Genomic DNA, 16,828 nt, shown 5'->3' with positions numbered 1-16,828 from the left:
CATAAAATGAAACTATAATTAGGTTATTCAAAGGCAGTTGGCGGTGGGGAGGGGGGATGGTAACAGAAATCTTAAGACTTGAGAATGACATCAATGAAAATAACATACTTCCTCTGTTTGGTGCTATGTTGAGAATTTGAAAACAGAAAGGGAAGGAACTGAGGCTGACCCTGAGTGGTATTTCTCATGATAAGGGACAATTGTATTGAAATAGGAATGGTAAAAGGATGTGGACTTTGGTAAGCACTGAGTCCTGGGTTTGAATCCCACTTCCAACTCTCTAGCTGTAGGGCCTTGGACTACTTACTTCATCTCTGTTAGTCTGTCTCCTTCTTTGTCTAATTTCAAAGGGCTCATGAAAAAACAAATGAAGGAAGGGTAGGCACTCAATCCACATTCTCTTGTTCTTCCATATGTCATGTTTATTGGTTTCTTTTGAATGACTACTTAAAACAAGGGGCTGAAGCACTCCACAAATGTGTAGGAACGCAGCTGCTCATTTAGCATTTCAGGTTTTTATTAAGCAAATTGATAAGATTTATATTCTGTAATTGGTGCATGTTCTTTTTTTCCTAATGACACTAATCTGTTTTTATCGTAGTCATTTAACTGAGTTTCGTGATTAGCACAGGCAAGGTTTTAGGGATTTAAATCATTTGTTTGATGTTTTTGCTTTTAGGCATGTTTGATTATTTATTAAAATCGATAAAATCAGCTGTGTCAACTAGTTATTAAAACTATAATTCTTTTATTGGTCAATACCAGGAGGGCTGGAGCAAATGAAAACTAAAACATCACAGAAATTCTTGATGATGAGGCAAGCTATCATAGGGATGGCTTACATACTTTGCATTCATTAAAGCCTGTTTAGAAGAAGTCTGTTTTATCATTAGTCAATAAGGAAAGGGCCACTGGATAAACATATGTACAACTTATGTTCTAATTTATGCTTTAAAATAAATACAAGTTTGAAAGAAGCAATATGTTCTGGTAGCCAGAAAAGAAATAAGAAATATTTGTTAAGAGAGAGAGATGGATAGTATCCAAGGATGGCTTCCACCATCCCTTCTTTCTATGTACATGCATGTCATACCAACCATTAAGAGAGAGATTCTATTTCCCCTCCCCGGGATCTGGGGTTGCCTTGTAACTTATTTGACCAAAGGAAAAGGATGGAACTGACAGTTCTGGTCAAGACCTTTAAGACTTTCCACTTTCTTTCTAGGAAACCAAGTTCTAAAGAAGCTAAAGAGTACCAAATGATGAGACACCACATGGAGACATAGGGGACACATGGCGAAGCACGGAGATGCAATCTATGTCTTCTTATACCTTCCAGCCCCCAACCCCACATAGAACAGAACTGCCCAGCTGAGCTTTGTCTGAATTCCTGACCCAAGTATTGTCAGAAATAGCAAATCATTGTTTTAAGTGACTAAGTGTTGGGGTGCTCTGTTACTCAACAACTGATAACTTAAATGGGGGGAGGGGTGATAAGAGATGAACACACCTTCTTGGGTAAGTTCTTAGCATAAAATGTCCAGTTGAGGGCATGAGCTTCCATTGACCTAGACATTATCTCTTCCTTTCAAACTAATTTCTACAGAAAGAACTCCTCTTCTGAAACATTGCAGGAGAGTGTAAAGTCAAACAAAGGAGTCAGGGTTCTGGCTTGAGCCCTGGTTGCCACTCTGAGAAAATGTTTGGTAAAGTACTTTGCCTTCTAGGCTTCTATTTACTCATCAGTAAAATGAGAAAGAACATTGCCACTATCAATGGAGGGTGGGAAGGAGGCTAATGTTGGCCAGGGAGGTCATTTGACATGGGCCTTCTAGCCACCAAGAGCCTTAAATGTAGGAGCTTAAACATGATATATATGATTTTATACGTAATCAGAAAAAGACATTCTAGGATACAAAATGAATAACTTTCTCCATGCAGCTTTAAATTTGTATATCATCTGACCTCACTGCCTGTAGTGTACTGTTAACTAATATTTGTCTTTAAAACTAAACTTGTGACCACCATAATTATGATGTATTGCATTTTGTATGCTTACTAAAATTTTTAATTTGCTAAATTCAAGCTTTAAAAAATGCTATAGATTTTGTGAGGGAGTTTTGGCATTTCTTTATTTTTAATGTTTGGGAACTTAGAAGATGAAACTTACCTGAATTTATTTCAACCTCGAAGATATCATGGGTGTTGGACTATGTTGTCTCGAGGGTCACTTTTAACTCTAAAAATTAATGATCATCTATGTTGTCTCTCATTATGGCGTCTACATAATGATGCAGTTGGTATTGAATACAATTTGTAATTTTTCTCACATCGTCTTAAGGTACCAAGATGTCTTTTTAAAGTACCAAGACACCCTTCTAAAATGATCAGCATCTCTAGAGGATAAAAGTTTGTCATGTAAAATCAGAGTGACTATCAAGAATGGTTAGAAATCTTGGTGGCAATAGGAATAGACTTGCCCACATCAACAACCAACTTATTAGCCATAAGCAGCTCTTAGACAGATGTCTTATGTTTGTGTGTGTCAGGACACAAATGTACAATAAGCAGATAAATTTCCAAAAACTTCCATAGCACTTTAACTTTAGTTATATGAATAATTTAGCCTCTCCTACTCTCCTACTTTCCCCCAAAAAAGATTATCACTATAGGAAATTAAGTATCAAGAGAAGAAAGAAAAAAAGCTAGTAAATAAGTAAATAGTTCTGCAAATTAAAGCAATATAAAAACATTGTCACCTGCAAATTTGCAAATTAAAAGAGTTAATTCCCAACGAAGGCAAAATAAATACATTTTCATTCTAAACAACTAAAAGAATTTGCCACCAGCAGATCCTCACTAAGGAACATATTAAAAAATATATTCTGTAAGCAGAAAGAAAGTCACCCTAGGTGAAAGCACAACAGTACAAGAAAGAGTGAAGAGCAACAAAAATAGTACATATGTGGATAGGTTTAAGTGAACATAAAATTTACAAAACAAAAAAATATTAAGTCTTACTGGCTGGCTTATGCAATATTTAAATTAAAAGCTCTATGTTATATTGATCAGTAAAGAGTAAAAAGTGTTAAAGTGATTAGCTCTAAATTCCTTGAATTATCCATGAAGAAATTAAAAATACTAACATTAGACTTTGATAAGGCAAGGACAGTGTTTCAGTTTGCTAAGGCTGCCAGAATGCGATATACCAGAAATGGGTTGGCTTTTAACAATGGAGATTTATTAAGTTGCAAGTTACAATTCTAAGGCTGTGAAAATGTCCAAATTAAGGCATCAACAAGAGGATACTTCTTGGAAGAAAGACAGCTGGCATCTGGGCTTCCTCTGTCACACAGGAAGGCACATGAAGACATCTGCTGGTCCTTCTATGCTGGACTCTGGTTTCAAAATGGCAGTCTCCAAACATCTCTCTGGGTGTTTCTCTCTTAGCTTCTCTAGCTGTGAGCTCTCTCCAATTGTCTCTCCCTTAAAGGACTCCAGCAAGCAGATTAAGACCCACTTTGAATGGGCGGGGTCACATCTCCATGGAAACAACCTAATCAAAAGGTCCCACCCAACAATAAGTCTGCCCCCACAAGATTGGATTAAAAGAACATAGGCTTTTCTGGGGTTGTGCCAGTTTGAATGTATTATTTTCCCAAAATGCCATTATCTTTGATGCAAACTTATGTGGGCAGATGTATTACTGTTGATTAGATTGTAATTCTTTGAGTGTTTCCGTGGAGATGCTACCCACCCAGCTGAAGGTGATAACTCTGATTAGATAATTTCCATGCAGATGTGGCCCTGTCCATTCAGTGTGGGCCTTGATTAGTTTACTAGAGCACTATGTAAGCTCAGACAGAAGGAGCAAGCTTGCTACAGCCAAGAGTGACACTTGGAAGAATGCACAGGAGCTAAGAGAGGAGCTTCAGCTTACAGAGACATTCTGGAGATGGCCTTTGAAAGCAGTCTTTTGTTCCTGAGAAGCTAAGAGAGGACAAAAGCCCCAAGAGCAACTAAGAGTGACATTTTTGAGAAGCTGCAGCTTAGAGAGGAATGTCCTGGGAGAAAGCCATTTTGAAACCAGAACTCTGGAGCAGACACCAGCCACATGACTTCCCAGCTAAAAGAGATTTCCCAGACACCACTGGCCATCCTCCAGTGAAGGTACCTGATTGTTGATGACTTACCTTGGACACTTTATGGCCTTAAGACTGTAACTTTGTAACCAAATAAAACTCCCTTTATAAAAGCTGATTCATTTCTGGTATTTTGCGAAAAGGCAGCATTAGCAAACTGGAACAGGGGTACATAACGGATTCAAAGCAGCACAGAGAGATATAATAATCTATTGTAAATATCAAGAATATATGAGTAACACTTTCAAACTCATAGAGAAAACTGAGACAATAAGGACTCTTTAATTAATTTAATGCATCTAAAATACCAAAAAATAAAAAAAAAAAAGGTGGGACAGATAGAAAACACTCTGTAATATATCATTAATGACACTAAATATAAATAAACTAAATGCTCTATTTAATGACTAAGATTTTCAGATTGGATTGAAAAAAAAGTAAAAACAACAACAACAAATTAAAAAAAAACTACTACAGAGGATAAAACTAATGGGTTGAACATAAACATTATTTAAAAAAAGAAAAGTATATATGCCATGTAAACTAGCAAAAGGAAATTCTGAAATAACAGATAAAATAGATTTTGAGTAAAAAATATTACTAGAGTTTATGAGGGCCAATTTAAATAAAAAAAATTTGTCACCAGGAAAATGGAAATTCTAAATTTCTGTGCACCTACAAAATTAGCCTCAAAATATGTGAACCAAAAATTGACAGAATTATAAGATATAGAAATATCCATAATCATAGAAGGAAATTTTAATATATCTTTCTCTATTACTGACAAATCAAGTAAATAAAATCAAAAAGGACATAGATTTTGAACAAAATTAACAAGCACATCTTAAAGCACATACATAGAATACTGTCCCAAACTTAAGAAGACACATCTTCACAGGCACACACAGAATTTCAAAATTGATCATATACTGATCCATGAAGCATGTCCCAACAAATTTCAAAGACATGAAGCCGTATAGATCATGTTCTCTGATCATTAGCAATAAAATTAAAAGTTAAGTAGAAATTAGGAAATTAAGAAATATATTTAGAGACATCTACTTTCAACCATGATGGATTAGCTTATTGATAATCATTCTCTCCAAAAATAACTGTAAAAGCTGGGTTAAAAAATAGTAATAATAAATGGCTGTGATTGAGCAACTGTGGATGGGAAAATTATAAGTGAATTGATGACTGCCTTTTCTTTGAGTTTTTATGAATTTTATCAGTTTTCTACATTCAGTGTAAATTACCTTCTCTAAATTCAATACGAATTACCTTTTTATTTAGTACTCATGAAGAGTTATTAAAAATAAAGTATCATTAATTTTTTTTCATTTTTTCTCAATCATTAGAATAGAGAACTATTCCTATTTGAGGGCCTCTAACACTATTTGATGGTATTAAAAATATACATATCCTTTGACCTAGCTTTTCCACTTCTAGAAATTTATCCCCAAAGATATATTTACACATTTATCCAAAGATTGATATACATAAATGTTCACCGATGTGCTTGTTGAGTGCAGAACATTAGAAACAGCTTAATGTCAACTTAGAAGGGAATGGTTAAATAAACTATGACACATTAATATAGAAGAATGTGATGCAGCCATTAATAAAGAATGAAGTAGGTCTTTATAAGCTGATAGACTGACTATCTTAGGTTGCAAGCAACTATGTTGCTTACTCAAGCAAAAATGAATTAACTGGAGCAATACAAGTTGGTCCACAGTATGGACAGAAAGTTGGAGAACAGAACAAGAACTAGCAACTCCAGACCATTTGGCATCAGGCCTCACTCCACCGTCTTGCCCGTATGTTGGCAATACAATGAATGCCTTTCAAGTGTTTGTTCAATCCTTGAGTCAGTCTGGTTGAGATTCAGTCTGAAGAGAGACAGCTTTTGGACAAGAGAGACATCTTGGTTAACAAGGGATAGGGATTTCATGTATTTAGTCCTATGAGTATGCAAAACGAGCAAGAAGCAATTCCCCAAAATAAAGGCAGGGAGCATTTGTAAGAGAGAAATAATGCTGTACAGAAAAAAAAAGAAGAATCCTCTACGTAATATTAGGGGAATAAAATCAAACACAAAAGCATATGTATAGTAAATCAACATTTGTGTTTTTAAAAGAGAAAATATATATTACATGTATATGTATACGAAGTATTCTAAAAAAAAAATACCAGAAACAACTTAATGTCTGCATCCTCCACTACACTCTTAATTCCATGAAGGCAAGAACTGTGTTGGTCCCACTCATTTCTGTGTTACCAGTGGCTAGCACGATACCTGACATACAGGAGGCAAACAGTAAACAGTTATCTGGGAATTACAGAATGCGATTCTAAGGAGAACAAGGGACTAGGAAAAGAGAGACTTAGTTTTCATATTTTAATGATTTTTATCAAGTGCATGTAGTTTTTTTGTTTGTTTTGCAATTAGAAAAAAGGTTAAACTCAAAGTAATTAAAACGGATTTTTTTGGATTGAAAAATTCCTTACTCTAGAAAGTTGGAGAGTCATTGTTATAAATGATCTACCTCATCCCTCCCCTTCCCTGCACCTCCTCACTGTGAGCTTTCCCAAACAGAAAGCCAAGCAGAAAAGGCCTCATTGTCCAATGGAACAAACCAGCTGCAGCAGAAGCCATCCCCTCTGCATTGCACAGACTGCAATTCAGCTTCTCTGCAGCCTCAGGAAATAATGACTTGTGGAAAGATAAATAGTTAAGGGTTATTTGGTCACCACACTGGGGCTCCAGCTCTATAGAAGTCTGCACCGATAGCGGAAACATTATTGAGCGTCTAAATAATTTGAATGATATTAGTAGAGAGACCCTGGGAAGAGGGGAAAAAAAAAAAACAAACACACAATGGCTTGATGACAGCAAGCTTACAATAGAACAGAATTTTGTAGGCTGAGAGGATTGTAAAAGCAAACAATGGGGATATTGTCCTTCTGGTGTTATTGTGTAAAGCTGTAATTTATGGATGAAGTAGAATTTCAAACAAAATAAACAGACTTGAATTTGTTAACTAATACAGTAAGCATAGAACATTCTGTTATGTGAAAAGAGAAATGGCAATGTTTTATATACTCCTACTATTTGCTAAACAGAAATATGTTTATATTTGGCAGAAAATCTTGCTTTCCATTGTTTTTGCTTGACTTTTGAGATATCCTTTTCCATTTAATCTTGAATACAAATATAAATCATGGGTGAAAGAGGAATACTGTCAATATGTATCACTACATAATTATGTTATAGTGCTGGAAGTTAAAAAAAACAAAACAAAACCATTAAACAGTGTATTTCACCAGCCAGAGAAAGTACTTTCATGAGTGTCAAACTAATTTACCCTTTTCTTTAAAAATGTAATGTCTTTCTAATCATAAACACTATAGTGGTAATGGTATGACTATGACAACAAAAACAATAATAACTACTTCTCTAATCCCATGTTCTCTACGAGGTTAACTATTTGGTTTCTGTTACAGAGGAGGAACCACTTTTTTCTAAACTATAGAAAGCAGGTTTATATTTTAGTAAGCATTGTTAATGATAATGTTATTTATGCTATTTATTTATGCCTGGACAGAGGGTAAGTTAAATGCCTTACATCTCAATGCTGGTAACAGTAGGTAATCAATAGATACTTGTTAAATGAGTAAATATTTAATTCTTCTATGGCCAGTATTGTTGTAAGCTGGGATACATCTGTCAACGACAAAACTAAGTCTGAGACAAAATTAACAAAGGCTGTTTATTCATAAACTTGCAGCAAGGGAACCCATCTGCTAACACTTTTGTTTCAGCAGGGGTTCAAGGAGAGTAAGTTTGATAGAGTTTTTAAAAATACTGAGACAATATCTGATTGGCAAGCATTCTACTGAGGTAGAATTCGGGGCGATGGGGGGGGAGATTATCTAAATTTGCCTTCTGAGACATTTGACAGCCCTTCACTGACTGCAAGGGAGCCAGGGAGCATTTGGGGGGCATTTCGAAAGAGGAAGTATTGTTCACTGTTGGCGGTTGAGGGTGTTCTGTGACCAGCCATTTCCTGGAACAACTGGGGGGCGATGCAGTGCTTTTTTTTAACTGTCAAATTGTCATGATGGTCTCTATGAGAAGCTGACTGCCATGGCCAGCAGTTTCTCCTGTCAGGGTAACACATACACATAGAAACTGGCTAGCTAACTACACACACTCTCTCTCAAAACAAAACAAAACAAACTGGTTCTTAATTGACAAAAAACCCCCAGAAAATCTAAAAATAAATCATATAAATTAAATTAGATAAAATTAAATCAAATAAAAAATACCATTGCCACCCCAAATCCTAAGTGTAACAAAAACAGGAAAGTGATAGAACTTCAACTGCTGATGAGAATTCATCTGATGTAAGTAAATCTTCATTTTATGCAAGGCTTATTTAATACTAGATGTGGCCCCAGAAGAGAGAAAAGAGTTTAATACTTTACTGAAATTTTGGTGATATTAGTGAAATATTTTCCTGAAGATTCGAGGGCATGTTTCCATGTAGGTAGTATTATGTTTACCGTGCAAAATAGCACCTTAAAAAAAAAAAAAGCTTCCAAACATTGTTTGGAATTTAACAGCAAGGACTCACAACTTTCCTATTGGCTGACTTGTCTTTATTTACTAATTTAGAAAACCTCCATTGGGGAGGACAGTATTAGTGACCATGGGAAATTTATTTTAAGTAGGCCTTTGGCTTTGTGCCCATAGAAAAATGTCAGTTCCTGCACAGAAAACCAGGCAAAAGATAAAAAAGATTCCATTATATCTATAACACAATCTTCTTATGGCTTTAGTACAAGTTTCTTTTCTGCTAACAGAAGCCCTTGCAGAAGGTTTAAACAATCTCAACAGTTTCATTATGTGAGTGTTGCTAAATCCAATAATGTAAAAGGGCCTAGAGTGCGTTCCCATATGCTCAGTTCCATACCCTTTCCTTCTAGGGGAAGTCAAAGAACTTGGTTCTCTGGAAACAAATTCTACTGTGATCTCCCAGAGCACAAATCTTGCTTTGTTGACATCAATGCAACTCTCCTGAGGACATACAAAGAAGAGAAGCCATTAGAATTCCTCGTGACCCTGTTCAGAGTCAAATCCAGCTCTTAAATGAATGAAAATGCTTGTTATATGGCCCAAGAAGCTACTTTGTCCACTTGAAAATTAATTAGACCATAGCTAGATGGAAAACCATAAGATGCTTTCACAATGTTCATAGATGGATGACCCTGGCTGGGTTCCCAATTTTAACAAGTTTACCCTAAAGCAAAAACATAGCCTTTTGGCTAAACTAGTACCCACAATTATGCTGCTTTCCTGGCTTGTAGCCAACAGCTAAATACAACCTAACCACAAAAAGAAATTAGAAAAAGAGGATTTAGAATTTTTACGTATAATTGTAATAGGAAATTTTTGAAGGAATTTTTTTTTTTGTCTCAAGGATCAATTCAGTTACCCATTTCACAGCTGCATATGGAGAAAATGTTAAAATCTTATATATGGCATGATCTGTTCTAGAATAAAACTCCTGGAAGGTAGACATTATGTCATTCCTTGTAGTACTCTACAGATAGTGGGACCCCAGAGTTGGCAGACTGACCAGAAGGTTAAAACACAGATCCTCAGGTAAATCTGTTTCTCAAAGTGTTAGCCTGGCGGTGTTCATGGCTGGCTATTGATACTAAAGAAACTTTTCCAACAGTAAGATTCTGTGGCACTCCAATCACAAGAAATGTGATAACTACTTTAAAATGTAATTTGTACATTGCCACAATTAGGAAGGCCTTTAATAAATTTTTCACCTAAATAAATATATGACAATATAATTGCTGTGTAACTATCTATAATGTGGCATTAAGGGCAGGGATAATAGGAATTGGGCCCACTGTGTGGAAAATAAAGTTCCAGGGACTACCTAAAGTAGAGAAATCTTAAACGTGCCCCCAACCCACATCTTCTTTATTAACAAAATTTTAACAACATAACAATGTCCCCATCATACCTGATGGGCCCAGGTAGTCATCTGACTCCTATGTAGCCAATTCATTGGCTGCCAGGGACCAATTACATCCTTTCTCCCCTCCTCCCCCTCTCTCCCCTTCCCCCTGTTCTACCCCCTTTCCCTTCTCTCTCCCTCTTCTCTCCCTCTCTGCCCCCCCACTTCTGCGCATGCTCTCTCTTTATGGGGCAGCCAATTGGGGGTCTAACCTCAATAGGGACCAGTCGTCATTACCCCCCACCCTCCAAAAGAAAGTTATGTCAGTCTTGACTCTAGATAATGAAATGGTAATTTTTTGGTGGCGTGGTTTTCCAGGGATGTCAGAGAATGGGTTACCCTGGAAAAGAGAGACATTAAATACCTCCCCTCATGCAGTCACATCTGCCAACAAGGAGGAAAGGCTCAAGGACCATAACCCAGGCTTAACTAGTCTGGGTTTTCAAAGATGCTCCTCTATCATTTCAATGAACTCCTATTAATTAGGCTCATCACAGTTGGATTCTGTCCCCCTGCTTTTTGCCAATAGGTTGAGCATTCTCACCCTCTGCACAACAAACATAAAGTATCATATAAGGACTAAGAACTGCTGGCAGCCAGCTCCAGAATGCCACAGCCTTGGGAAGAAAGCATTGCTCTGAAGAGGCCTTGACTTGGACTTTACTTAGCCTGAAAACCATGAGCTAATAAATTCCCATTGTTTTTAGCCAAACTAATGCATGGAATTTGCTTGAGTAGTCAATAAAACTACATGAGCCTACAGTGTGTCTTGCATAGTAAGAGTCCGATACTTAGTAACCAGTCATTTCTTTTTTAAAAAAGCTTCTCTTATTTATTGTCTTTCACTATAGAATGGAAGCTCCACAAAGGAGTTTTGTCTGCCACGATAAGATTGTCCTAGAATGTAGAACAGTGTTTGGTACAAAATGGGGGCTCAGAAATTATTCATTCAGTGAAGGGAAGAATGAATAAGGATCATATTCAGAAATCTTTATGGGAGTTGAAGAAGGAGGGAGCCAGAACAGAAGCATGTTATTCCCTCTGAGCACACTGTCCAAAACTGGTGCATTTCCAACCATTTTAAAGAAATACCATTAATATGAAAGTTGTTTAGATGCTGATGAAAAGGTATCTTTGGAAACAGAATGAATCATACAAATGAAACCTCAGTCAGACCTTAAAGTCAGGTAAAGAAGGAGGTAGAGGGCTGTTTGGTGTGTGTTTGTACACTTCCTCCCCACTAATGGTGCAAATGCTACCCCCCCTCATCCTACCCCAATGTCCAACTTTGCCTGCACCCCCACCCGAGCCTCTGTTCCCCAGCATTTAGAATCTATCTCTATCCCTGCACAGGCCTAACCAGTTTGAGATCAGTTAACTGATCTTAAGTGCCCCTCAAAGGATTCCATAAATGAACTAGGATCCAAATGAAAAAACTAGATTGAACTTAGGGAGAAAAGTGAAATTGTCCTTTAAATGCCAATAGGCATTGCCTTCAGCATAACAAAGGAGTTAAAACATAATTAAGATCTGAAGGCCGATTATAGGAATGTGTATGATTATTTTTATTATTTTTCCTCTTTATATCTTTGTGATAGGATGTGATCAACCTCTGCCATGCTCCGTTGCTTAGTAGCAGACAGAGTTTTAATTATATACTAAAATAAGCTAAAGAACAGAAAACTGCTTTATGTCTAATACATATATATCAAGAAAGGCATGTGACAGCATCTAAATTGCTTTAGTGCCTGATAAAGAATGCCTCTGGTAGAGTTGCCAACAAAAGATCACAAATGGAGTAGGAAAGTATTATTAATAAAGCTGCTACTCTATTTATATGTCCTCCATTGTTTGTGATTTCTTGTTAGAAGCCAGAAATGAATTTTTATCTACCACTAATTTCATCAGGGTTTTTTTTTTTTTTTTTGAGTCAGGGGAAAAAAATCTTTACTTCCACTGCCAACCCCCAGATCTCCAAATAGAATACTTTTCACTCCTCCAGATCTGCAATTCCCAAAATATTATATCTCACAGTGACAAAGTAAATAATTAGTTCATTCATTCTTTCAACATTCAACAGAGACATGTTCTAGTAGCAAGCCCCAGAGGAGTTCTCTGCCCGCATGGAGATTAGATTTTAAGGGGAGGGAAAGATAATACATCTGTAAAGCAATGAAAAGATAATTACAGATTATAAGAAGGGTTATAAAAGAAATAAATAGAATATGTTACTTAGGATTAGGTTTAGCTGCAAGGAACAGAAGACTCAAAATCATTTTGGCTTTAACCACAGCTGTGATTCAGCCAGTGTGCGTTGGTTTTTAACAGCTGGCGTCCATTCTGATTGATACGTTTCATTGGTTTAGGTTCATATACTGAACCAGCTGTTATGCATGTTGAACACTGCAATTAACACATTTATAGTTTATTTCTTTCTCTCACAAAAAGCAGGGCAGAGATAGGCTCTTCAAAATGAGTAAGGCCACTTCGTGACTCCATCAAGGACCCAGACTGGTTGCTCCACTCTGCTCAGCTCATGGCTTCCACCTCATGGTCCATGATGACTGTTTGAGCTCCAGCCATTACATCTGCATGAAGAAGGAAGGTGAGAAGAGGGCCAAACCTCCTTATTTTAAGGATAATTTAGTGTTTATCCCAATAGCCAAGATGTAGTCCATGGCTGCAAGAAAAGCTGGAATTTCTTGCCTTTATTCTAATGGCATGTGCTCGTCTATTACTAAGGAAAGAAAGACAGTAGACATTAATGGACAGGTAATAGACTTTGGCACACAAGATGATGTGATGGAGAGTAACTGGTACCAAGGGAGGTGCTTTATATAGGGTAGTCAAAGACCTTCTTGGGACGTGGCAATTGAGCTAATGCCTAAAGGATGCCATTGAGCTCTCCACATGAACTGGGGGAAGAAGGCTCCAGGCAGAAAGAACGTCTTATTTTCAAAATAGATTGACTTCTGCTCATAGAATGATTTTAACCTCATTTTATAAGTATTATTATGCAATGATTAAGTTTTGCTGGGTTGGGATGGTAATGTGTCTTCTTCTCTAATTCTTAGTCTTCATATGATCCCAAAGCATGTTACATTATAGAAGTTTTTGAGTTATGAAAAATGTCAACTACTGTCACCCTATAATTTTGAATCTGGTAGGAATATGGTTGAGAACATATTTATTAGTAAAATACTATCATTTAGCTGTATGTGTGTTCGCGTGTGTGTTATATGTAGCCTCACCAACTAAAGTGTGCATCTAGTATGTCTTTGAAACTATCATGAGTGCTGTAAATAACATGCCAGATTTAGACAAAACTCCTTACAAATTAGGGTATTTAATCACAACTCATATTACAATAACATGATTTGGTTTGGTGTTCACTGAAATAGAACTGATTGTATGGAACTAATGTGATGTTTTGTGTGAATGTCACATTAGTTATGCATTTGTTATGTGATTTTTGTGGGTGCCAGAATGTAATTCATTGGAATAAACTGAAGAGTTTAGTGGCATTAAAGCTTACAGTTATGAAGGGGAATTTGCTTTCATTAAACCCTCCCATACCATAATTAACGTGACACTAGATCCAGTGTATTTTCTTAATGAATATCTTCTGACAACAAATGAAAGAAGAAATAAGTAATACTCTTAATTTCTGGAGATTTCATATGAACAAAGATCGCTATAAAGTAAGTAATTTTTGTCTCAATATATCATGCAATTGCAACACCCCCCACTATAACTTAATACAGCAATGGTTGTATTTGTGTGCATTTGCATGTGTTTCAAGGCTTTCTCTTCATGCTGATGAATCCACAGAAGGTTATTATGTATTTAGAGGAAGAAGTTCTGAAGAATATACTTTTTCTAAACTGACCAGATTCCCCACATACTTGTGTGGGTCTAGCTATGCTCATAAGCTCTAGTCTATGGAACAAATAAATCATGTCTGTTCTAAAGCTATTAGAATGCAAACTAGATTCTCTAGGGTGAAGACTACGTCCTCTTTCCTCTATACCTCCAACATACCTAGCACAATGTTTGATACATAGTAGGTGCTCAGTAAAGATTTAAATGAATGAGTGGCAACTCTCATTTACAACAATTTCCAGTTAACCAACAGCTCTCTAAGTGCCTATCAGTGATTTGGCAGAAAATCCAATACATAATAAAATTCCAAGACAAGAGAAATCAGAATTGGTTATAAAGAAACCAATGCCTTATATTATTCTATTGTATATACCCACCTCTCTCCAGAAACCCCTATCAATATGAAACATTAAGTAAATGTGGTACGAATGGAACTCAGTAAACACATATAGGCTTGCAAAAAATATAACTCTCCTTAATTTTCAAAACTAGACTTAACTTGTAATTTGAGCCTACCCCTTCCTACCAAAGAGATGGAAGGTTAATTTTCGTAATTTGTGGGTTCCCTTCCGTTTCTCATGGGGTTTTGTCAAAGTTCCAGTGGAGATTATGCAGAAAAGAGGTATTGGGGGAGGCAATTGTCTTCAATGTCATTTTCTTTGGTCTTCAGCAGTGGGCCCAGGTGAGTTATTACTCATTAGTCTTCTCTCATCCTCCTCTGCAAGGCCCTTCTCTGATTGTTTCCTCCTTTAGTTCCAGGTCTTTCCAGTGAGTGGTTAGGCTGTTCCAAGGTCTCACCTAACTAAATGCTCTGGCAATCATTTCTTTTCAGGGTGTCACTGTTGCTCGAGAGACATACCCAGGAAGAGCTTCAGTTCCTCTCTGCTCCAAGATCCCAAAGCACTACTTGGGGTTTGTGCCCCCTCCACAGGTGTTGGCCTAAGTACTAATGCACAGGACCCATCTCGCAGGTACCACCAATATCTCTGCTAATCACAACTCTCTCTCTGACCATCTCTTCTTCCCTAGTGTAGGAAGTTTTTTGTAGTCTGTTAACAGAGTCTTTGTATCCAAAGATTAATCCTTTGTTGTAAGTCTTTTCCATATCCCTAGGAAGAGACTCCCGTTTTATGCTTTCTGAAAGCGCACCCTTTCTGTGAGTCCAGGCACCTGGAATAATTGAGCTTCACGAAGTTGAGGATAGACCAGTATTCACTTAACATACTGAAGGAAGTTTGGTTATCATTACAAAAATATTATTCTACCAAATGAGTTTTCTGCAGGCAGATGCAGCTGGAGCAAAGAAAAGAGCAAGAGTTTAACAGAGGGTTGCTGTGGAGTGAGATGCTAGGGGTCAAGGTTGGTCAAAGTTACACAGCAATCAAGATTTACAAAGGAATATCAACCACGAACACTTGCTAACAAGTGCTACAGATGAAACAGGAAAGTTTTTTGTTTTTTATTTTTTTAAAGGCCACAAATCTCTGATACTCCTCCCATCCAGAGTGGAGTCTCTGTACTCTATTCTTGAGTCTGAAAGGACTTGTGACTGTTTGATCAATAGACTATGGTGGCATGCTTTGTAACTTCTGAGGGCAGAACATAAAAGGCCATGCAGCATCTGTCCAGATTTTTTTGAACACTTGCTCTGGGAGCTGGTCCCCCTTGGAAACCAGCCACCATGCTGATAATCTTTTTTTTTTTTTTTAATTTAGTTTTATTGAGATATATTCACATACCATACAGTCATCCAGTGTACTATCAACTGTTCACAGCACCATCATACAGTTGTTCATTCATCACCACAATCAATTTTTTTTTTTAACTTTCCCTTCTTTTTTAAATCAACTGTATGAAAAAAAAAGTTAAAAAGAAAACAAACATACAATAAAAGAACATTTCAAAGAGACCATAACAAGGGAGTAAGAAAAAGACAACTAACCTAAGATAACTGCTTAACTTCCAACATGTTCCTACTTTACCCCAAGAAAGTTACATAATATAGCAACATTTCAGTGAACTTGTTCCTACTACATCCATCAGAAATTAACAGACCATAGTCATTTCTGGGCATCCCCAGAACGTTAAATAGCTTATCTGTTCTTCTTGGATTATTGTTCCCCCTTCCTTAATTGCTCTCTACTGCTAGTTCCCCTACATTCTACATTATAAACCATTTGTTTTACATTTTTCAAAGTTCACATTAGTGGTAGCATATAATATTTCTCTTTTTGTGCCTGGCTTATTTCGCTCAGCATTATGTCTTCAAGGTTCATCCATGTTGTCATATGTTTCACCAGATCGTTCCTTCTTACTGCCGCGTAGTATTCCATCGTGTGTATATACCACATTTTATTTATCCACTCATCTGTTGAAGGACATTTGGGTTGTTTCCATCTCTTGGCAATTGTGAATAATGCTGCTATGAACATTGGCGTGCAGATATCTGTTCGTGTCACTGCTTTCCGATCTTCCGGGTATATACCGAGAAGTGCAATCGCTGGATCGAATGGTAGCTCTATATCTAGTTTTCTAAGGAACTGCCAGACTGACTTCCAGAGTGGCTGAACCATTATACAGTCCCACCAACAGTGAATAAGAGTTCCAATTTCTCCACATCCCCTCCAGCATTTGTAGTTTCCTGTTTGTTTAATGGCAGCCATTCTAACCGGTGTTAGATGGTATCTCATTGTGGTCTTAATTTGCATCTCTCTAATAGCTAGTGAAGCTGAACATTTTTTCATGTGTTTCTTGGCCATTTGT

This window comes from Choloepus didactylus, chromosome 1 (genome assembly GCF_015220235.1).
Source record: "Choloepus didactylus isolate mChoDid1 chromosome 1, mChoDid1.pri, whole genome shotgun sequence".
Classification (NCBI taxonomy): domain Eukaryota; kingdom Metazoa; phylum Chordata; class Mammalia; order Pilosa; family Megalonychidae; genus Choloepus; species Choloepus didactylus.
Note: the sequence above shows the minus strand (reverse complement) of the source record.